The sequence below is a fragment of the Ambystoma mexicanum genome, chromosome 5q (assembly GCF_040938575.1).
Source record: "Ambystoma mexicanum isolate Mex_15411 chromosome 5q, UKY_AmexF1_1, whole genome shotgun sequence".
In the NCBI taxonomy this organism is placed as follows: Eukaryota; Metazoa; Chordata; class Amphibia; order Caudata; family Ambystomatidae; genus Ambystoma; species Ambystoma mexicanum.
In genome coordinates, this window is record NC_090933.1 from 790,164,292 (window position 1) to 790,188,274 (window position 23,983).

Sequence of the window (23,983 nt, forward strand, 5' to 3'; positions counted from 1 at the left end):
TGACCACGTCAGCCTGCTGGGACAGGTCACCCAGGCCGGATTCCTCCGTCTGATGGGGCTTGCTCCGACCCCCTCCTCAACTGGACCCCCTACGCGCCAGTCGTCCTCTGTGCCATCTTCTCACCCATCAGTCACCTGGGTGCCCTGTGGTGCTGCCTCTGACGGTGCGGCCAGGCTGGTGGAGGAGACATCCCTGCCACCATCGGGAGTCGGACGTCCAGCAGGGGTGGCCACATCTACGACTGCACCCCAGCCGGCGGAGGATGTGCAGGCAGCAGGAGGCAGTGCACGGGCAGAGGCAGAGCAGCAGCAGCAACATGGTGGGAGCCATGAAGGCTCGGGGCCTTCGACATCGGAGGGGCAGGCATCGGCCGGAGGGCAGGAGGACCCAGGACAGAGAGTGTCTTCCGTGTGGCAGCGGTTGGGCCACGCCATAGATGCGGAGCGGCAGCGGGCGGAAGAGGCAGGGCTCACAATGGTCAGGGCGGAGAACTCCATGTGGAGGGCTCTGAGGCGGGCCGAGTACCTCGAGGCAATCCGCAGGGGTTTGGAGGTGGACACGGCGACGGCCCTGCGGACCCTCGGGGCCATGGAGGAGGACCGCCTCCGGGACATTGAGGAGGAGTTCGATGATGCCCTGGCCCGTAACATCCACAAGTGAGCTGTGAAACTAGCCCGCTGCCCTTGTACATAGTTTCTAGGTAGTGTTAGGTTTCATTTTTGTTTTTATTTTATTTGGACCTTTCTGACATTGGCCACATTTTTGTATATAGTTTTTTTTATTAGTTAGTGTAGTTAGATAGGTTTCCTTTATTTTGTTGGGATAATGGACCCTGGATTGTTCCCATGTACATAGTTGACAGTTGGATTGTATTTTATTTTTCTATTTTTGACCATGGAGCAATGGCTTTCTTTTTCATTTCCCATTGGATTTTGTTTTGTGGACATCGACTTTGGACATTACTTTGGATTTTTGGTTTTGCTTTTTTTGACAGACATGCTTCTTTTCATTTTTGTACATTCACGTTTCTGTTTCTTCTTTTTTTATTCTATTGATGTTTCCTTTAATACATATTTTTTTTGGTGAACTTCAATGTGTGGTATCTCATTGGTTTCATGCATTTCATGATATGTGTTTTGAGATTCACTGACACTCATTGGGTGTATATGAGGGAAATGTGTTTGTTTCGGAACTTGCAATTGGTGTTCTGTGATGTAATTGCAAATTATGAGTGGGTGGATGCAATACTCGGGTGGGTGTTTTGCATTTGGAGGCTGACCATAGGGACCAGGGATTTAGATTGTGATGACATGTTGGCTGGGGAACATGAGTTGCACATGGGTGGGGGCCTGCTGGCAGGTGCCCCACAGTGCTGGGGGGTGGGGGTGGTGGGGAACATGAGTTGGACATGGGTGGGGGCCTGCTGGCAGGTGCCCCACAGTGCTGGGGGGTGGGGGTGGTGGGGAACATGAGTTGGACATGGGGGGGGCCTGGTGGAGGCTGCCCCTGCACTGCTGGGGGGTGGGGGTGGTGTGAGACATGGGTGTGGGCCTGGTGGATGCTGCCCCTGGTGGCTGGGGGGTGGGGGTGGTGGGAGACATGGGTGGGGGCCTGGTGGTGGGTGCCCCTGCACTGCTGGGGGGTGGGGGTGGTGGGAGACATGAGGGGGGGCCTGGTGGAGGCTGCCCCTGCACTGCTGGGGGGTGGGGGTGGTGTGAGACATGGGTGTGGGCCTGGTGGATCCTGCCCCTGGTGGCTGGGGGGTGGGGGTGGTGGGAGACATGGGTGGGGGCCTGGTGGTGGGTGCCCCTGCACTGCTGGGGTGTGGGGGTGGTGGGAGACATGGCGGGGGCTGGTGGAGGCTGCCCCTGCACTGCTGGGGGGTGGGGGTGGTGGGGAACATGAGTTGGACATGGGTGGGGGCCTGCTGGCAGGTGCCCCACAGTGCTGGTGGGTGGGGGTGGTGGGGAACATGAGTTGGACATGGGTGGGGGCCTGCTGGCAGGTGCCCCACAGTGCTGGGGGGTGGGGGTGGTGGGGAACATGAGTTGGACATGGGTGGGGGCCTGCTGGCAGGTGCCCCACAGTGCTGGGGGGTGGGGGTGGTGGGAGACATGGGTGTGGGCCTGGTGGATGCTGCCCCTGGTGGCTGGGGGGTGGGGGTGGTGGGAGACATGGGTGGGGGCCTGGTGGTGGGTGCCCCTGCACTGCTGGGGTTGGGGGTGGTGTGAGACATGGGGGGGGGCTGGTGGAGGCTGCCCCTGCACTGCTGGGGGGTGGGGGTGGTGGGGAACATGAGTTGGACATGGGTGGGGGCCTGCTGGCAGGTGCCCCACAGTGCTGGTGGGTGGGGGTGGTGGGGAACATGAGTTGGACATGGGTGGGGGCCTGCTGGCAGGTGCCCCACAGTGCTGGGGGGTGGGGGTGGTGTGAGACATGGGTGTGGGCCTGGTGGATGCTGCCCCTGGTGGCTGGGGGGTGGGGGTGGTGGGAGACATGGGTGGGGACCTGGTGGTGGGTGCCCCTGCACTGCTGGGGGGCCGGTGGAGGCTGCCCCTGCACTGCTGGGGGGTGGGGGTGGTGGGGAACATAAGTTGGACATGGGTGGAGGCCTGCTGGCAGGTGCCCCACAGTGCTGGGTGGTGGGGGTGGTGGGGAACATGAGTTGGACATGGGTGGGGGCCTGCTGGCAGGTGCCCCACAGTGCTGGGGGGTGGGTGTGGTGGGGAACATGAGTTGGACATGGGGGGGCCTGGTGGAGGCTGCCCCTGCACTGCTGGGGGGTGGGGGTGGTGTGAGACATGGGTGTGGGCCTGGTGGATGCTGCCCCTGGTGGCTGGGGTGTGGGGGTGGTGGGAGACATGGGTGGGGGCCTGGTGGTGGGTGCCCCTGCACTGCTGGGGGTGGGGGTGGTGGGAGACATGGGGGGGCCTGGTGGAGGCTGCCCCTGCACTGCTGGGGGTGGGGGTGGTGGGGAACATGAGTTGGACATGGGTGGGGGCCTGCTGGCAGGTGCCCCACAGTGCTGGGGGGTGGGGGTGGTGGGGAACATGAGTTGGACATGGGTGGGGGCCTGCTGGCAGGCGCCCCACAGTGATGGGGGGTGGGGGTGGTGGGAGACATGGGTGGGGGCCTGGTGGAGGCTGCCCCTGGTGGCTGGGGGGTGGGGGTGGTGTGAGACATGGTTGGGGGCCTGGTGGAGGCTGCCCCTGGTGGCTGGGGGGTGGGGGTGGTGTGATACATGGGTGGGGGCCTGGTGGAGGCTGCCCCTGGTGGCTGGGGGTGAGGGTGGTGGGAGACATGGGTGGGGGCCTGGTGGTGGGTGCCCCTGCACTGCTGGAGGGGTGGGGGTGGTGTGAGACATGGGTGGGTGCCTGGTGGAGGCTGCCCCTGGTGGCTGGGGGGTGGGGGTGGTGGGGAACATGAGTTGGACATGGGTGGGGGCCTGCTGGCAGGTGCCCCACAGTGCTGGGGGGTGGGGGTGGTGGGGAACATGAGTTGGACATGGGTGGGGGCCTGCTGGCAGGTGCCCCTGGTGACTGGGGGGTAGGGGTGGTGTGAGACATGGGTGGGGGCCTGGTGGAGGCTGCCCCTGGTGGCTGGGGGTGCAGGGGGACATGCGTTGGGGGGGAGTAGTGCAAGTTGACATGTGGGTTGGCTGGTGGGCATGGCCATGGTTGGTGGGGTGCCTGCATGACATGTGCTGGGTAGGCCCCTGTGGTGTGAGCCACCTGCAGGGGCCGTGGAGGGTGTATAGGGAACACCTGGGAGGACCCACACGTACAATTCACGTGTGCTGCTCCCCGCGCACCCCTGGTACCCTGTTGATATCGCGCACACCTGTAATACACGTACCCTGATGGAATTGCGTGTGTAACTTCCCGCGCAACCCCGAAATACATGTACCCCGCTCAATCGCGTGTGTAACTTCCCACGCACCCCCGAAATACACGTACCCCGCTCAATCGCGTGTGTCACTTCCCGCGCGCCCCCGAAATACGCGTAGCCCGCTCCCCCAGGCCCGATCGCGTGTAAATGTTCACGCGAACCCCTGAAATACACGTAGCCCGCTACCCCAGGCCCGATCGCGTGAAGAAGTTCACGCGAACCCCTGAAATACACATAGCCCGCTCCCCCAGGCCCGATCGCGTGAAGAAGTTCATGCGAACCCCTAAAATACACGTAGCCCGCTCCCCCAGGCCCGATCGCGTGAAGAAGTTCACGCGAACCCCTGAAATACACGTAGCCCGCTCCCCCAGGCCCGATCGCGTGTAGAAGTTCATGCAAACCCCTGAAATACACGTAGCCCGCTCCCCCAGGCCAGATCGCGTGTGTGACTTCCCGCGAACCCCCGGAATACACGTACCCCGCTCAATCGCGTGTGTAACTTCCCGCGCAACCCCGAAATACACGTGCCCCGCTCGAGCAATTGCTGTATGTTGTCACTTTTGTAATGCGCAGGGACGCTACCGCCTGCCTTCGTGTGGCGGACGTGTATCGGCTTGTGCGTGTCTTTCGCTGTGCGTGGCTTTGCCCTATTCGATTCCATGAATACGTGTGGTTCGGGTGCGTGTGGGCGTTCCGTCTGCTTCCCTGCAGTTCATCCCCAGTTACGCCCTTGTTTTAGCGAGTTGTTCCCCATTCCGCGCGTTACACCCCATGTTCCGCCCACTTTCTAGTGTATGCGCCGAGGTTGTGCGCTTTCACTGTGCGCGTCGCGCACATCTTTCGGGATGTTGCAGTGACGTGTGCGCCATGCACGGGTTTGGCGCACATCCCGAGGTAAACACGGGCAGGGACTTCCATGAATCGCACGCGTGCGCATGCGCCTGTTTTTTTCCGCTTGCGCCTGCTTGCGCGAAGATTTTCGGCGCACGTTTGTTCCATGAATCGGCCCCTGAATGTCATGAGGCAGCATACATGACTCAGGTGGGGTGCACAACATTTTGTACTGCAGTGGAATTGTATGAGGTTCCTAACTATTCAACTGGGCAATATTGCAAAGTGTCTTTTTTTTTCATTTGCACCCTGTGACGAATTGGATTCTGCCTCGCAAGTGTACAAGGAGGAATCGGGGTAACATGACCCACTCAGCCCTCACACTTCTACAAAACGAAACATAACACAATCATTAATATAAAAAAGGGACATTAAAGAGATACACCGCCTTCGCATTTTGTGGTAATGTTGGGCGATGGAAAGCTATGATCTAAAGAGGGGATATAAAGGTGAACCAGCAGTGTCCCAAACAAGCCTAGAGTTGGCTAGGGCACTCACCACATTGAATGTGAACTTGTGAAGTGAGAGTAATTTTTCTGATTTCAGAAGGCTGCTCTAAAAACCTGGCCAGCCTGTGAGTTCATATTAAGGGCTCGGTCACAGATGATTCCCAGGTTCTGCACCTTAGATTTCATCAATATGATTTCTCCAAATAAGGTAGAAGGCCACAAATGTAATGTTTTCCCACTAGTTTAAGAAAACGTGCACGCTCAATAAGGAAGTAGGGCCTCCGATTAGGATGCATTGCATTTGAGACATTTTGTCCCATCTAAAAGACAAGGGTCACATGTTCTTGTGTCTCCCATTTTGATCTGATGTTGGTGGTCTGTGGACGCTCACCTAACTCGGAAATATTATGAGAAACTCAAACCCCAGTGACTTTACGATTATTGACACGAAAAGGTGCTCCAGCGGCTACCCCATAGAACTCTGATTCCAGCTCCTGCTGGAGGAGGCTGGACTGCCGAAGACCCTCTCCCTGCAGCCACCTCATGACGATCCGTGGATCGAAACATGTTGCCACTGTGTCAACAGCAATGAAGTATACAACTAAATAATATGAACTACGGTTAAGATGAAGAGATTATTTCAAATCAAGATGACGTTTCTGTCATTTATATGTGAATGAGAATGAGCACTCCCTGCATTAGATGTCTTTCTGGTAATAGATGCGAGCGGCAGGAGCATCGTTAACCTGGTCACGGAGAGGCTACTCTTCGGGTCGCCATTTGCAGGAGGATGGCTTACATCTATGCAGGAGCTAGTGTGGACACAAAGACCGTTTTACACTTGAGTCAACAGAAAATAAAGCAAAATAAAAAACGTGCATTCACTATCAACAGGCGGTTAAAATAAATGAGGAACAAGGCGATGCATCTAGGCCACAGGTCCTCGATTAGGAAACATGCATGTCATTATTGTGATGTGTAAAATCAGGCAATATGCCCGTAGCTTCTATCCTAATTAACAAAGTAATGGCCACGTGTGTGCACCTTTGGCCTCCTAAGAGCAGGCTAATATTTCAAGCAACAGAAGCCTTGATTAAAAAAGAAAAAAAAGGAAAATACTTGTGCATAAATACAATCTAATCATTTTAAAGAGAAGCTGTTATCAGTTTAATGATTTTTTCTTTCATGCAGCCAGAAAGCCATTAGATGTATATTGCTTTCTTTGATGAAATCACCAGATTTTATTATATGTTTTCCCTGCTTCGGCATGTTGGTTCTCATTACGCAAATATTGCTCCCAAAATACCATGCTGGTTAATAGGGTATAATACTGCCTACTTTGCATGTCTGTGCATTCAGCATATGGCTTCCTATTACCATCACCCAGTTACAATATTGAAATATGCTTTTAATATAGCAGGGCTCTCGGTTTTGAAATTAGAAATATATGATTAACCGTGTGGCCCTGGAACGCATCCGGATACGCGACATGCTATAAGCAATACTGGCACATGCAGTACACTGCAGAGTGAATGCCACCTGCTATTCGTGTGTAACTTACTCTCACTGGTTCAAATCCTGACTGTGCCGACTCAGTCCTCCATCCTTCCAAGAGTGATTAACAACACCTAATATTACACTGCTTAGATATTGCTTAGTTACTGGAGGGAACTGGTTTGATGAGATAAAGCAAAAAGTGACATTATTCATTACTATGCAAGAGCACGTTTCATAGGGAATGGGAAAATGAAGAAAAACAACAGTAATTTGCACCATGCACTTTCCCAGAAAGGATATTGTTTCTGTGAGAGGTCAGATGGGATTTGTTGGGACTTTGAGCAGGTCATTATGACGTGCATTCTACAGTTGTGTGCATGGGACCGGCAGTTGGTGCGAACAGTGCAGTGGTGTGTCCAGGGAGCGGCCTGGGGTGGCATGTGCCACCCACACAATCTGATTGGCCACCCCAGGTTGCACCACATTATCCTAAACTGTGATCATCATGTGTGTGTGCGCTCGTACTTCATGCCACCCTTGCAAAAGTCAGTGCCCCACTTGCGCCACCCCATTGAAAAGAGTCTGGGCATACCACTGGAACAGTGACAGGGAAAGAAAAGTGCGATATAAATGCAAAGCGACATAAACGCAGAAATGACATCAAATCAAGTAAATAAAGAAAATGTTAACAGGATTTCAGTGGGCACAGTGCCTTTTTCCATCAACGGCTGGTGCCACCGGACCTTAAATACGTTGTAGAAATAAAGCATAGTGAGTGCGCGTGTACTAACCTGTCTCTTTTTGTAAAAAGGATCTAACGTTGGTATGCTACGGCGATAATCGTGATATTTGCAGGTTGTTTGTATTTGCATTGTACTGTTATATGCTCTGCTTCTAGTAATGCTAATGTTACAGTTGTCTTTTAATTCTGTTTTACTCATTGTGTAACTTAATGTTTACTTACACCAGTGACCCGTGTTGATATATACCTGACATCCCTTAGTCGTAGCGACCATTTTTCAGTTCACACCCCTATCCTTTTCTAATTCAGGGCCACATCTCCCAGCATGGTTGTGGGGCCGTTTTCTGTCTATCGCCATTGCCACACGAACAAGGAGACTCATATAGATGAGCATATAAAGGCCTATATAAATGTTAATAAATAATGCATAGGTGAAAGGACATGGCGAAGCCTGCTAAAGCCTGCTGTCCTTTGAGTGTCATGCTTTGTGTCAAGCTGCTCGTTTCTCCACAGGCTACACCGTTTGTTCTATTCCTGTCTGTGTTGTTCCGCTCACCCAGTGCTAATCCTTTGTCATTCCAATAGTGTGCACTTCCAACCATTACCCCTACGAAAACACTCCATATTCCTGCAAACAGACCACACATCTACTAAATACAACACCAACTCCCGTCTACCACAACTCTAAAATCAGACAGCAAAATTCGCACCTCCTCCAATAACTCACACAGTCAAAACACACTCAGCTCAAACTCCATGCAAAAGGAACACAAAACAACCCATACACACACACACCAGAATGTCCACCACCCCATACCATCTTAGAAGCAAAACCAAAATACACTGACCGTTTTTTTCCAAACTGGAACTACAGACAGAACAGCAAAAGCACACTTGCACTCTGCCTCTCTTCCCACTAACAAACCCACTCTTCCTCTCTTTCTTTTCAGATTTGCCAGATCATTATCTGTCTGTATTCTCAGCCTTCTCTAGCTCGGCCTGCTTCCTATTCTAACACTCACTTTCCCTTGGTACCACCACTGTGCACACTTGTGCCATTGGATCTCTTCACTTTTTGACCCTGTTCGTTCCCCACCCTTTGTGAGGTATGGCTGAAATAATACTCAAGAATCTTAATTGTTTGAGGAAAGGTCACTTTAGCAGGTGTGATGAATTGAATTCTGCTTTCCAGGAGTACAAGGATGAATAGGAATAAAATAGCCGGCGCAGCTCTCACACCTCAACAAACCAAAACACAACAAAATCATAAAGATAAAACAGGGACAGTTAAGAGATATACCTCCTTCACCTTTTGCTGTAACATGGGTCAAGGGAAGGCTATGCTCTTAAGAGGGGTGTGAAGGTGAACAAGTAGTGACCCAAATAACATAGTGTCACAGTCCAAAATAAAGTGAATGTCCAATCAAGCTTCTATAGAAAATATATATACTGAAATTAAACACCCCATCTGCAGTAGAACAACGAGAAAACACTGTACAAAAGTCCACCACAAGGATGAACAGAGAAGATGTGACAGACTGAGGAATGTAGCACTCTGAGTGTAGTTCCAGGGTGATAGTTACATTTTTAGCCACAAAAAGGATATCATAGCTGAAAACAGGAGGGATCGGGACCTAACCAGTCTCTTGTGTCCAAGTGGACATAGGGGGGAAATTCAGGGTCACCAGTACATGGATTCAGTTCTTGGTGGATTGAGGGAGTCAGACCCGGTGTTGAATGTTGATGATAGCGGATCAAGCTCAGTTCGGGCACGTTCGAGCGTGTGTGCCCAAGCGGCGACTATGCATCGAGTATGAGCAAATGCAGTTCCTCTGTGTGATTGACGGTTACTATCAAGGATGCAGGTTGGTGCGATCCCAGGATCCCTTCACAGTTGGGTCAGACTGAGTCAGTCTTTAGCCACTGGGAGGGGTCGATCAGTGACGTACAAGGCTTTGAGTTGGTGGGCGGCAGTCGTCAAATTGGTGATAGTCGGAGCATCGATGTACAGGTCGATGAGGCGTTGGTTCAAGGGCTAGCTGGATCGAGCCATGGTTATAACCCCCGGTCAGAGTCAGCATGTTACTCGCCAGTAATTTGGTTCAGGTGCCGGCATTGAGCAGTCTCTTCAGGCCTAGCAGGTGACAAGGTGTTGCTAGGACATGATGCAGCAACGAGCTGATTCGAAAGCAAGCAAGAGTTCAGATTGGTGGAGGATTTCAAAAGCCAGCTATGTTGCCTGCCCTTCCATTCAAGATGTGGAGAACACAGAGTGCCCAGTTTGGTGCGGTAGAATAGAAAGCTTTGGCTGGTCTGGCCCTGTGTTGCTGTGAGGCCCACTGAGAGGGACTGAAGGACAGGATAATTCCGTTCATGATCTCCTTTCCCAGCTCAAGGGATAGCGGTGCACAGTGGTAGGTCCTGAGCCACAGAAAAGGTCACCCCTCATGTACCCTGGGAGTGAGTAGAAGACAAATCTTCATACGACGGCCCTTTATTCACATTAGGCTGAGGGCTTTGGAAAGTATAACTTTCCCAAAGGAAGTCCAGTGAGTTCTTAATCATATCTGCGGCCTCAAAAACATCTGAGAGGATCTGAGAGAATTTGTTTCTGAGCTGTTTTACCCTGAGCCTGTATCCCCAGATCCTTGGGTTGAATATGTCTGGTTAAGATCTTACACATCTGGCCCTGAATGGTAGTCCTGCCTGTTGTACTCAGTGCTGCTGATATACAGCAAACCCTGTATGGCGGATGTCTATCCTCAATGTCCACCTAAACTGTGTTTCCTTTGATGGTAACCTTAGTGTCTATTTAAGTCACTTGCGACCGGAGTACAGGATTATTTCCTGTCTTCCCTTTCCACTCACAATTAGGAGGATTGTCTGTCCATAAGCATGTCTCTTTCAGTTGTAAGCATTGCCTAATTTCTCACCATAAGTTCGCTGCTATATAATTCAGTTCTTCTTACATGTTCACTGCATATTAGCTCTATTTGAAATGTGATCATAAATTCACTAAAATATAAGGACATATTAAAATCACAGATACAAATATATAATATTCATATACAAGTCATCATAAAATGAACAGAAAGATTTATATTGTAGCCTTCGATAGGTTTGAGGAATGTTGAAGTGTTTTTCTTATATTATTACTCAGCAAGAATCAAGACAGAATACCAAAGATTTGAAGGCAGGGAGGCATGTTCTAATATTGGTTAATTTCATTATTGGGATCAGATATTGAAAGTGTACATTTGCATAACTTGGCCAAATAATTATCAAAGGTAAGCCCAATTCGATTCTAGACGTGCAAAAAGGGCAGTAACTGTTTGATGTGTTAAGGGTTTCAATCAGGCAATACAACTGGGTCTCGCCTAGTATGTAGTGCGCACTGAAATATTTATTTGTGTCTATAAGTTCAATATTCTGAATGATATACCAATCATATCACGCCCTTCTCAAAATACCCCCCAAGGTCACAGTGGATCAGGAATCAGGCTAGTTTGTAAAGGTAAATATGTATTTATTTATGTAATATTCAAATCACACATACATTTTATATATATATATATATATATATATATATATATATATATATATATATATATATATATATATATATATATATATATATATATATATAGTGGCCAACTTTTGGTGAGGTTTGGTCCAGGGGGGGCAAAGTTATAGGGGGTCCCAAAATATTTTTTTTCCCATAGACATAATGGGAAAAAACTTTGCTCACGCCTACAGCCCAAACCGCTGGTTGGATTTACACCAAACCTGCAGCAGGTGTGGCGGCTTGGTCCCAAAAGCGTGTAAATCCGTCAAGTAGTTTTAAAAAAAAAAGACAAAAATGTAAGTGAAAAAAATTAGTGATATCTGTGTCTGCTTCGCGGACACACTTCCCTGTTTGCTCCGCGGACAGGACGGGGATTGGGCAAGCGACTTGCGTGATGTCCGCGGACATCTGATGAGCTCTCCCATTGGCTGTAGTAAAGTGTGCAGTGCGTCTTATTTTCAGAGACGCCCGCCATCTTGGTTTATTGTTTGTATATTGGCATCTGTGGCAAGCTCTGCAGTGACTTCAGACTTCACAAGTGATTATCAAAACGGAACAAGCAAAAATTCGATGCGATAGGGCCTACAATGGGGCTGTGTGAGGATCATGTTGATTACACTTCCTGAAAGTATCAGGCTGCTGCAGACTTGCAGGAGACACGCCATCGGTACACGGTGGCATGCGGAGGACCGAGGAGCGGATATCCCTTCTCCCCACCCCCGCTCATTACCCGTGTCTCCCTCCTGTACCCCCTAGCCCCCGCTCATTACCCGTGTCTCCCTACTATACCCCCCCACCCCCGCTCATGCCTGTGTCTCTCTCTTGTTTCCCCCCAGCCCCCGCTCATGCCCCGTGTCTCCCCTGTTCCCCCCCACCCCCGCTCATGCCCCGTGTCTCCCTCCTGTTGCCCCACACCCCCCGCTCATGCCCCGTGTCTCTCTCCTGTTACCCCCACCCCCGCTCATGCCCCGTGTCTCCCCGCTGTTGCCCCCTGCCACCCGCTCATGCCCCGTGTCTCATTCCTGTTACCCCCCACTCATGCCCCGTGTCTCTCTCCTGTTATCCCCTACCCTCCTCTCATGCCCCGTGTCTCTCTTCTGTTGCCCTCCCACCCCCGGTCATGCCCCGTGGCTCCCTGCTCTTGCCCCCCACTCATGCCCCGTGTCTCTCTCCTGTTACCCCCACCCCCCTCTCATGCCCCGTGTCTCTCTCCTGTTACCCCCCACCCCCTCTCATGCCCGTGTCTCTCTCCTGTTGCCGCCCACCCCCAGATCATGCCCCGTGTCTCCCTTCTGTTGCCCCCCACCCCCGGTCATGCACTGTGTCTCCCTGCTGTTGCCCCCCACCCCCGCTCATGCCCCGTGTTGCCCCCCACCCCCGCTCATGCCCCGTGTCTCTCTCCTGTTGCCCCCACCCCCTGCTCATGCCCCGTGTCTCTCTGCTGTAGCCCCCACCCCCGCTCATGCCCATGTCTCTCTCCTGTTACCCCCCACCCCCACTCATGCCCCGTGTCTCCCTCGTGTTCCCCACACCCCCAGCTCATGACCTGTGTCTCCCTGCTGTTGCCCCACACCCTCCGCTCATGCCCCGTGTCTCCCTGCTGTTGCCCCCCAACCCCCGCTCATGCCCCGTGTCTCTCTCCAGTTACCCCCCCTCTCATGCCCCGTGTGTCTCTCCTGTTACCCCCCACCCCCCTCCATGCCCTGTGTCTCTCTCCTGTTGCCCCCCACACCCTGCACATGCCCTGTGTCTCCCTGCTGTTGCCCCCCACCCCCCGCTCATTCCACGTGTCTCTCTCCTGTTACCCCACACCCCCCGGTCAGGCCCCATGTCTCCCTGCTGTTGCCCCCAACCCCCGCTCATGTCCTGTGTATCTCTCCTGTTACCCCCCCACCTCCCTCTCATGTCCCGTGTGTCTCTCCTGTTGCCCCACACCCCCCGGTCAGGCCCCATGTCTCCCTGATGTTGCCCCCAACCCCCGCTCATGTCCTGTGTCTCTCTCCTGTTACCCCCCCACCTCCCTCTCATGCCCCGTGTGTCTCTCATGTTACCCCCACCCCCCTCTCATGCCCTGTGTCTCTCTCCTGTTGCCCCCCGCCCCCGGTCATGCCCCGTGTCTCCCTGCTGTTGCCCCATCCCCTGCTCATGCCCCGTGTCTCTCTCCTGTTGCCCCCACCCACCTCTAATGCGCCGTGTCTCTCTCCTGTTACCCCACACCTCCCTCTCATGCCCCGTGTGTCTCTCATGTTACCCCCACCCCCTCTCATGCCCTGTGTCTCTCTCCTGTTGCCCCCACCCCCCCAGTCATGCCCCGTGTCTCCCTGTTGTTGCCCCCATCCCCTGCTCATGCCTCGTGTCTCTCTCCTGTTTCCCTCACCCACCTCTCATGCCCCGTGTCTCTCTCCTGTTACCCCCACCACCCAGTCATGCCCCATGTCTCCCTGCTGTTGCCTCCCACCCCCCGCTCATTACCCGTGTCTCCCTACTATACCCCCCCACCCCCGCTCATGCCTGTGTCTCTCTCTTGTGTCCCCCCAGCCCCCGCTCATGCCCCGTGTCTCCCCTGTTCCCCCACCCCCGCTCATGCCCCGTGTCTCCCTCCTGTTGCCCCACACCCCCCGCTCATGCCCCGTGTCTCTCTCCTGTTACCCCCACCCCCGCTCATGCCCCGTGTCTCCCTGCTGCTGCCCCCCGCCACCCGCTCATGCCCCGTGTCTCATTCCTGTTACCCCCCACTCATGCCCCGTGTCTCTCTCCTGTTATCCCCCACCCCCCACTCATGCCCCGTGTCTCTCTTCTGTTGCCCCCCCAACTCCCGGTCATGCCCCGTGGCTCCCTGCTCTTGCCCCCCACTCATGGCCCGTGTCTCTCTCCTGTTACCCCCACCCCACTCTCATGCCCCGTGTCTCTCTCCTGTTACCCCCCACCCCCTCTCATGCCCCGTGTCTCTCTCCTGTTGCCGCCCACCCCCAGATCATGCCCCGTGTCTCCCTTCTGTTGCCCCCCACCCCCGGTCATGCACTGTGTCTCCCTGCTGTTGCCCCCCACCCCCGCTCATGCCCCGTGTTGCCCCCCACCCCCGCTCATGCCCTGTGTCTCTCTCCTGTTGCCCCCCACCCCCTGCTCATGCCCCGTGTCTCTCTGCTGTAGCCCCCACCCCCGCTCATGCCCGTGTCTCTCTCCTGTTACCCCCCACCCCCACTCATGCCCCGTGTCTCCCTCGTGTTCCCCACACCCCCAGCTCATGCCCTGTGTCTCCCTGCTGTTGCCCCCCAACCCCCGCTCATGCCCCGTGTCTCTCTCCAGTTACCCCCCTCTCATGCCCCGTGTGTCTCTGCTGTAGCCCCCACCCCCGCTCATGCCCGTGTCTCTCTCCTGTTACCGCCCACCCCCACTCATGCCCCGTGTCTCCCTCGTGTTCCCCACACCCACAGCTCATGCCCTGTGTCTCCCTGCTGTTGCCCCACACCCTCCGCACATGCCCCGTGTCTCTCTGCTGTAGCCCCCACCCCCGCTCATGCCCGTGTCTCTCTCCTGTTACCCCCACCCCCACTCATGCCCCGTGTCTCCCTCGTGTTCCCCACACCCCCAGCTCATGCCCTGTGTCTCCCTGCTGCTGTTGCCCCACACCCTCCGCTCATGCCCCATGTCTCCCTGCTGTTGCCCCCCAACCCCCGCTCATGCCCCGTGTCTCTCTCCAGTTACCCCCCCTCTCATGCCCCGTGTGTCTCTCCTGTTACCCCCCACCCCCCTCCATGCCCTGTGTCTCTCTCCTGTTGCCCCCCACACCCTGCACATGCCCTGTGTCTCCCTGCTGTTGCCCCCCACCCCCCGCTCATTCCACGTGTCTCTCTCCTGTTACCTTACACCCCCCGGTCAGGCCCCATGTCTCCCTGCTGTTGCCCCCAACCCCCGCTCATGTCCTGTGTCTCTCTCCTGTTACCCCCCCACCTCCCTCTCATGCCCCGTGTGTCTCTCCTGTTGCCCCACATCCCCCGGTCAGGCCCCATGTCTCCCTGCTGTTGCCCCCAACCCCCGCTCATGTCCCGTGTCTCTCTCCTGTTACCCCCCACCTCCCTCTCATGCCCCGTGTGTCTCTCATGTTACCCCCACCCCCCTCTCATGCCCTGTGTCTCTCTCCTGTTGTCCCCCGCCCCCCCGGTCATGCCCCGTGTCTCCCTGCTGTTGCGCCATCCCCTGCTCATGCTCCGTGTCTCTCTCCTGTTGCCCCCACCCACCTCTAATGCCCCGTGTCTCTCTCCTGTTACCCCCCACCTCCCTCTCATGCCCCGTGTGTCTCTCATGTTACCCCCACCCCCCTCTCATGCCCTGTGTCTCTCTCCTGTTGCCCCCACCCCCCCAGTCATGCCCCGTGTCTCCCTGCTGTTGCCCCCATCCCCTGCTCATGCCTCGTGTCTCTCTCCTGTTTCCCTCACCCACCTTTCATGCCCCGTGTCTCTCTCCTGTTGCCCCACACCCCCCGGTCATGGCCCATGTCTCCCTGCTGTTGCCCCCCAACCCCCGTCCATGCCCCGTGTCTCTCTCCTGTTACCCCCAGCACCCAGTCATGCCCCATGTCTCCCTGCTGTTGCCTCCCACCCCCCGCTCATGCCCTGTGTCTCCCTCCTGTTACCCCCACCCCCTTCTCATGCCCTGTGTCTCTCTTCTGTTGTCCCCCACCCCCAGTCATTCCCCGTGTCTTCCTGCTGTTGCCCCCCAGCCCCTGCTCATGTCCCGTGTCCCTCTCCTGTTACCCCCACCCCCCGGTCATGCCCCGTGTCTCCGTGCTGTTGCCCCCCACCCCATCTCATTCCCTGTGTCTCTCTCCTGTTCCCCCTACCCCCTGCTCATGCCTCATGTCTCCCCTGTTCCCCCCCACCCCGCTCATGCCCCGTGTCTCCCTGCTGTTGTCCCCCACCCCCCGCTCATGCCCCGTGTCTCTCTCCTGTTACCCCCCACTCCCCTCTCATGCCCTGTGTCTCTCTCCTGTTACCCCCCACCCCCCTCTCATGCCCCGTGTCTCCCTGCTGTTGCCCCCACCCCCCTCTCATGCCCCATGTCTCCCTGCAGTTGCTCCCCTCCCCACGCTCATGCCCCGTGTCTCTCTCCTGTTAGCCCCCACCCCCCTCTCATGACCCGTGTCTCCCTCGTGTTCCCCCTCCCCCTGCTCATGCCCCGTGTCTCCCTGCTGTTGCCCCCCCACCCCCCTCTCATGCCCCCTGTCTCTCTCCTGTTACCCCCCACCCCCCTCTCATGCCCCGTCTCTCTCTCCTGTTGCCCCCCACCCCCTTGTCATGCCCTGTGTCTCCCTGATGTTGCCCCCCACTCCCGCTCATGCCTCGTGTCTCTCTCCTGATACCCCCCACCGCCTGGTCATGCCCCGTGTCTCCCTGCTGATGCCCCCCACCCCGATCATTCCCCGTGTCTCTCTCCTGTTACCCCCCACCCCCCTCTCATGCCCCGTGTCTCTCTCCTGTTGCCCCCACCCCCCGGTTATGCCCCATGTCTCCCTGCTGTTGCCCCCCACCCACCGCTCATGCCCGTGTCTCTCTCCTGTTACCCCCCACCCCCCGGTCATGCCCCATGTCTCCCTGCTGTTGCCCCCACCCCCTGCTCATGCCCCGTGTCTCTCTCCTGTTACCCCCCACCCCCCTCTCATGCCCCGTGTCTCCCTCATGTTCCCCCCACCACCCGCTCATGCCCCATGTCTCCCTGCTGTTGCCCCGCACCCCCCGCTCATGCCCCGTGTCTCCCTGCTGTTGCCCCCCACCCCCTGCTCATGCCCCAGGTCTCTCTCCTGTTAACCCCACTCCCCTCTCATGCCCTGTGTCTCACTCCAGTTACCCCCACCCCCTCTCATGCCCCGTATCTCTCTTCTGTTGCCCCCTCCCCCGATCATGCCCAGTGTCTCCCTGCTGTTTCCCCCGACCCCCTGCTCATGCCCCGTGTCTCTCTCCTGTTACCCCCCACCCCCTCTCATGCCCTGTGTCTCTCTCCTGTTACCCCCTTCCCCCCTCTCATGCCCCGTGTCTCCCTGCTGTTGCGTCCCATCCCCGGTCAGGCCCCGTGTCTCCCTGCTGTTGCCCCCACCCCCCGGTCATGCCCCATGTCTGCCTACTGTTGCCCCCCACCCACCGCTCATGCCCGTGTCTCTCTCCTGTTGCCCCTCCCCGCTCATGCCCTGTGTCTCCATGCTGTTGACCCTCACCCCCCGCTCATGCCCCGTGTCTCTCTCCTGTTACCCCCCACCCCCCTCTCATGCCCCGTGTCTCCCTCATGTTCCCCCCACCCCCCGCTCATGCCCCATGTCTTCCTGCTGTTGCCCCGCACCCCCCGTTCATGCCCCGTGTCTCCCTGCTGTTGCCCCACACCCCCTGCTCATGCCCCAGGTCTCTCTCCTGTTACCCCCCACTCCCCTCTCATGCCCTGTGTCTCACTCCAGTTACCCCCACCCCCTCTCATGCCCCGTATCTCTCTCCTGTTGCCCCCACCCCCGATCATGCCCTGTGTCTCCCTGCTGTTTCCCCCCACCCCCCGCTCATGCCCCGTGTCTCTCTCCTGTTACCCCTACCCCCCTCTCATGCCCCGTGTCTCTCTCCTGTTACCCCCCACCCCCTCTCATGCCCCGTGTCACTCTCATGTTGCCCCCCACCCCCCGGTCATGCCCCGTGTTGCCCTTCTGTTGCCCACCACCCCCCGGTCATGCCCCGTGTCTCTCTGCTGTTGCCCCCCACCCCCCTCTCAAGCCCCGTGTCTCCCTCATGTTCCCCCCACCCCCGCTCATGCCCCATGTCTGCCTGCTGTTGCTCCGCACCCCCGTCTCATGCCCCGTGTCTCCCTGCTGTTGCCCCCCACCCCCTGCTCATGCCCCGTGTCTCTCTCCTGTTAACCCCACTCCCCTGTCATGCCCCGTGTCTCTCTCCTGTTACCCCCACCCCCTCTCATGCCCCATATCTCTCTCCTGTTGCCCCCACCCCCGATCATGCCCAGTGTCTCCCTGCTGTTTCCCCCGACCCCCTGCTCATGCCCCGTGTCTCTCTCCTATTACCCCCAGCCCCCTCTCATGCCCTGTGTCTCTCTCCTATTACCCCCCACCCCCCTCTCATGCCCTGTGTCACTCTCATGTTGCCCCCCCACCCCCCGGTCATGCCCCGTGTCTCCCTTCTGTTGCCCACCATCCTCCGGTCATGCCCAGTGTCTCTCTCCTGTTACCCCCACCACCCTCTCATGCCCCGTGTCTCCCTCTTGTTCTCCCCACCCCCGCTCATGCCCCGTGTCTCCCTGCTGTTTCCCCTGACCCCCTGCTCATGCCCCGTGTCCCTCTCCTGCTACCCCCAGCCCCCTCTCATGCCCTCTGTCTCTCTCCTGTTACTCTCCACCCCCCTCTCATGCCCTGTATCTCTCTCCTGTTGCCCCCCACCCCCGGTCATTCCCTGTGTCTCTCTGCTGTTGCCCCCCACCACCGCTCATGCCCAGTGTCTCTCTCCTGTTACCCCCACCACCCTCTCATGCCCCGTGTCTCCCTGTTGTTCTCCCCACCCCCGCTCATGCCCCGTGTCTCCCTGCTGTTGCCCCCCGCTCATGCCCCGTGTCTCTCTCATGTTGCCCCCACTCCCCGCTCATGCCCTATGTCTCTCTCCTGTTACCCCCCACCCCCCTCTCATGCCCTGTGTCTCTCTCCTGTTGCCCCCCACCCCCGGTCATTCCCTGTGTCTCCTGTTGCCCCTCACCCCTCGGTCATGCCCCGTGTCTCCCTCCTGTTGCCCCCCACTCCCCGCTCATGTCCCATGTCTCTCTTCTGTTACCCCCCACCCCCCTCTCATGCCCTGTGTCTCCCTCGTGTTCCCCCATCCCCCGCTCATGCCTCGTGTCTCCCTGCGGTTGCCCCCACCCCCACTCATGCCCGTGTGTCTCCCTGCTGTTGCCCCCCACCCCTCCTCATGCCCCGTGTCTCTCTCCTGTTACCTCCCACTCATGCCCCGTGTCTCCCTGCTGTTGCCCCCAACCCCGCTCATGCCCCATGTCTCCCTGCTGTTGCCCCCCACCCCCCGCTCATGCCATGTGTCCCCCTCCTGTTACCCCCCACCCCCCGCTCATGCCCCATGTCTCTCTCCTGTTACCCCCCACACCCCTCTCATGCCCCGTGTCTCCCTCCTTGTCCCCCCTACCCATGCCCTGTTGTGTTCTCTTTATACACCATGCCTTCCCTTTCCATGGTGTCCATCTTAGTAAAAGATTGTCCTTCCTACACCGGGACGCCGCAGGCGTTCTGGTTTGGGAAGAACAATCTTTTTTTTACCACCCCGGGTTCCCACTTTGAGAACCTAGGATGCTAGTGGTCTTCATCCATTGAAAAGGACGTTATGGTTACGTTACACTAATAAAAAACTATGAAATTCAATTAAAAAAATGTGTTAAAGGGACGTTATGGTTAAGTTGCACTAATAAAAAACTATGAAATTCAATGAAAAAAATGTTGTTAAAGGGACGTTATGGTTGAGTTGCACTAATAAAAACCTATGAAATTCAGTCAAAAAACTTTGTTAAAGGGACGTTATGGTTCCAAGTAAAACCGACCCCCCCCGGTCATGCCCCGTGTCTCCCTGCTGTTGCCCCCATCCCCTGCTCATGCCCCGTGTCTCACTCCTGTTACCCCCACCCACCTCTCATGCCCCGTGTCTCTCTCCTGTTGCCCCACACCCCCCGGTCATGCCCCATGTCTCCCTGCTGTTGCCCCCCAACCCCCGCTCATGCCCCGTGTCTCTCTCCAGTTACCCCCACCCCCGCTCATGCCCAGTGTCTCCCTGCTGTTGCCCCCCACCCCCCACTCATGCCCTGTGTCTCTCTCCTGTTACCCCCCACCCAAAGGTCATGCCCCGTGTCTCCCTTCTGTTGCCCCCTCCCCCCGCTCATGCCCTGGTCCCTCTCCTGTTGCCCCACCCCCCAGTCATCTCCTGTGTCTCTCTCCTGTTGCCCTTCACCCCCTGCTCATGCCCCGTGTCTCTCTCCTGTTGCCCCCACCCCCTGCTCATGCCCCGTGTCTCTCTCCTGTTACCCCCCACCCCTCTCTCATGCCCCGTGTCTCCCTGCTGCTGCACCCCACCCTCCGCTCATGCCCTGTGTCTCCCTGCTGTTTCCCCCCACCCCCCGCTCATGCCCTGTGTCTCTCTCCTGTTACCCCCCCACCCTCCTCTCATGCCGCGTGTCTCTCTCCTGTTACCCCCCACCCCCCTCTCATGCCCTGTGTCTCTCTCCTGTTACCCCCCACCCCCCTCTCATGCCCCGTGTCTCTCTCCTGTTGCCCCCCGCCCCTGGTCATGCCCCATGTCTCCCTGCTGTTACCCCCCAACCCGCTCTCATGCCCCGTGTCTCTCTCCTGTTACCCCACACCCCCCTCTCATGCCCTTTGTCTCTCTCCTGTTACCCCCCACCCCCTCTCATGCCCCGTGTCTCCCTGCTGTTGACCCCACCCCCGCTCATGTCCCGTGTCTCCCTGCTGTTGCCCCCACCCTCCGCTCATGCCCCGTGTCTCCCTTCTGTTGCCCCCCCACCCCCTCTCATGCCCTGTGTCTCTCTCATGTTACCCCCACCCCCTCTCTGCCCTGTGTCTCTCTCCTGTTGCCCCCCACCCCCCGGTCATGCCCCGTGTCTCCCTACTGTTGCCCCCCACCCCCGCTCATGCCCTGTGTCTCTCTACTGTTACCCCCCACCCCCCTCTCATGCCCGTGTCTCTCTCCTGTTACCCCCCACCCCCTCTCATGCCCCGTGTCTCTCTCTTGTTGCCCCCACCCCCCGGTCATGCCCCTTGTCTCCCTGCTGTTGCCAACCACCCCCCGCTTATGCCCCGTGTCTCTCCTCTGTTACCCCCCACCCTCCGCTCATGCCCCGTGTCTCACTTCTGTTGCCCCCCACCCCCCACTCGTGCCCCGTGTCTCCCTGCTGTGGCCCCCCACCCTCCACTCATGCCCTGTGTCTCTCTCCTGTTACCCCCCACCCCCTCTCATGCCCAGTGTCTCCCTCGTGTTCCCCCCACCCCCTGCTTATGCCCCATGTCTCCCTGCTGTTGCCCCCCACCATTTATCATGCCCGTGTCTCTCTCCTGTTACCCCACCCCCCTCTCATGCCCTGTGTCTCTCTCCTGTTCCCCCCACCCCCTGGTCATGCCCCATATCTCCCTGCTGTTGCCCCTACCCCCGCTCATGCCCCGTGTCTCTCTCCTATTACCTCCCACCCCCTCTCATGCCCCGTGTCTCTCTCCTGTTGTCCCCACCCCCCGGTGATGCCCTGTGTCTCCCTGCTGTTGCCCCCCACTCCCCGCTCATGCCCTGTGTCTCTCTCCTGTTCCCCCCACCCGCCGCTCATGCCCTGTGTCTCTCTCCTGTTGCCCCCCACCCCTGCTCATGCTCTGTGTCTCCCTGCTGTTGCCCCGCACTCCCCGCTCATGCCCCGTGTCTCTCTCCTGTTACCCCACCACCCAGTCATGCCCCGTGGCTCCCTGCTGTTGCCTCCCACCCCCCGCTCATGCCCCGTGTCTCCCTCCTGTTACCCCCCACCCCCTTCTCATGGCCCGTGTCTCTCTCCTGTTGCCCCCCACCCCCGGTCATGCCCCGTGTCTTCCTGCTGTTGCCCTCCAGCCCCCGCTCAGGCCCCGTGTCTCTCTCCTGTTACCCCCCACCCCCTCTCATGCCCCGTGTCTCCCTGCTGTTGACCCCACCCCCGCTCATGTCCCGTGTCTCCCTGCTGTTGCCCCCACCCTCCGCTCATGCCCCGTGTCTCCCTTCTGTTGCCCCCCCACCCCCTCTCATGCCCTGTGTCTCTCTCCTGTTACCCCCCCACCCCCTCTCATGCCCTGTGTCTCTCTCCTGTTCCCGCCAGCCCCTGGTCATTCCCAGTGTCTTCCTGCTGTTGCCCCCCACCCCCACTCATGCCCTGTGTCTCTCTTCTGTTACCCCCCACCCCCAGCTCATGCCCCGTGTCTCCATGCTGTTGCCCCCATCCCCCGCTCATGCCCCGTGTCTCTCTCCTGTTACCCCCCACCCCCTGCTCATGCCCTGTGTCTCTCTCCTGTTCCTCCCACCCCCGCTCATGCCCTGTGTCTCTGTCCTGTTGCCCCCCACCACCTGCTCTTGCTCCGTGTCTCCCTGCTGTTGCCCCCCACCCCCGCTCATGCCCCATGTCTCCCTGCTGTTGCCACCCACGTCCGCTCACGTCCTGTGTCTCTCTCCTGTTACCACCTTCCCCCTCTCTGCCCTGTGTCTCTCTCCTGTTGCCCCCCACCCCCCGGTCATGCTCCCTGCTGTTGCCCCCCACCCCCGCTCATGCCCTGTGTCTCTCTACTGTTACCCCCCACCCCCCTCTCATGCCCGTGTCTCTCTCCTGTTACCCCCCACCCCCTCTCATGCCCCGTGTCTCTCTCCTGTTGCCCCCACCCCCCGGTCATGCCCCGTGTCTCCCTGCTGTTGCCAACCACCCCCCGCTTATGCCCCGTGTCTCTCCTCTGTTACCCCCGACCCTCCGCTCATGCCCCGTGTCTCACTTCTGTTGCCCCCCACTCGTGCCCCGTGTCTCCATGCTGTTGCCCCCCACCCTCCACTCATGCCCTGTGTCTCTCTCCTGTTACCCCCACCCCCCTCTCATGCCCAGTGTCTCCCTCGTGTTCCCCTCACCCCCTGCTTATGCCCCATGTCTCCCTGCTGTTGCCCCCCACCATTTATCATGCCTCGTGTCTCTCTCCTGTTACCCCCACCCCCCTCTCATGCCCTGTGTCTCTCTCCTGTTCCCCCCACCCCCTGGTCATGCCCCGTATCTCCCTGCTGTTGCCCCTACCCCCGCTCATGCCCCGTGTCTCTCTCCTATTACCCCCCACCCCCTCTCATGCCCCGTGTCTCTCTCCTGTTGTCCCCACCCCCCGGTGATGCCCTGTGTCTCCCTGCTGTTGCCCCCCACCCCCCGCTGATGTCCCGTGTCTCTCTCCTGTTCCCCCCACCCGCCGCTCATGCTCTGTGTCTCCCTGCTGTTGCCCCGCACTCCCCGCTCATGCCCCGTGTCTCTCTCCTGTTACCCCACCACCCAGTCATGCCCCGTGTCTCCGTGCTGTTGCCTCCCACCCCCCGCTCATGCCCCGTGTCTCCCTCCTGTTACCCCCCACCCCCTTCTCATGGCCCGTGTCTCTCTCCTGTTGCCCCCCACCCCCGGTCATGCCCCGTGTCTTCCTGCTGTTGCCCGCCAGCCCCCGCTCAGGCCCCATGTCTCTCTCCTGTTACCCCCACCCCCGGTCATGCCCCGTGTCTCCCTGCTGTTGCCCCCCACCCCCCTCTCATGCCCCGTGTCTCTCTCCTGTTCCCCCACCCCCTGCTCATGCCTCATGTCTCCCCTGTTCCCCCCACCCCCGCTCATGCACCGTGTCTCCGTGCTGTTGCCCCGCACACCCCGCTCATGCCCCGTGTCTCTCTCCTGTTACCCCCACCACCCAGTCATGCCCTGTGTCTCCCTGCTGTTGCCTCCCACCCCCCGCTCATGCCCCGTGTCTCCCTCCTGTTACCCCCCACCCCCTTCTCATGCCCCGTGTCTCTCTCCTGTTACCCCCACCCCCGGTTAGCCCCGTGTCTCCCTGCTGTTGCCCCCCAGCCCCCTCTCATGCCCAGTGTCTCTCTCCTGTTCCCCCACCCCCTGCTCATGCCTCATGTCTCCCCTGTTCCCCCCCACCCCCCTCTCATGCCCCGTGTCTTCCTGCTGTTGCCCCCACCCCCCTCTCATGCCCGTGTCTCCCTGCTGTTGCTCCCCACCCCACGCTCATGCCCGTGATTCTCTCATGTTAGCCCGCACCCCCCTCTCATGCCCTGTGTCTCCCTCGTGTTCCCCCACCCCCTGCTCATGCCCCGTGTCTCCCTGCTGTTACCCCCCACCCCCTCTCATGCCCCGTGTCTCTCTCCTGTTGCCCCCCACCCCCT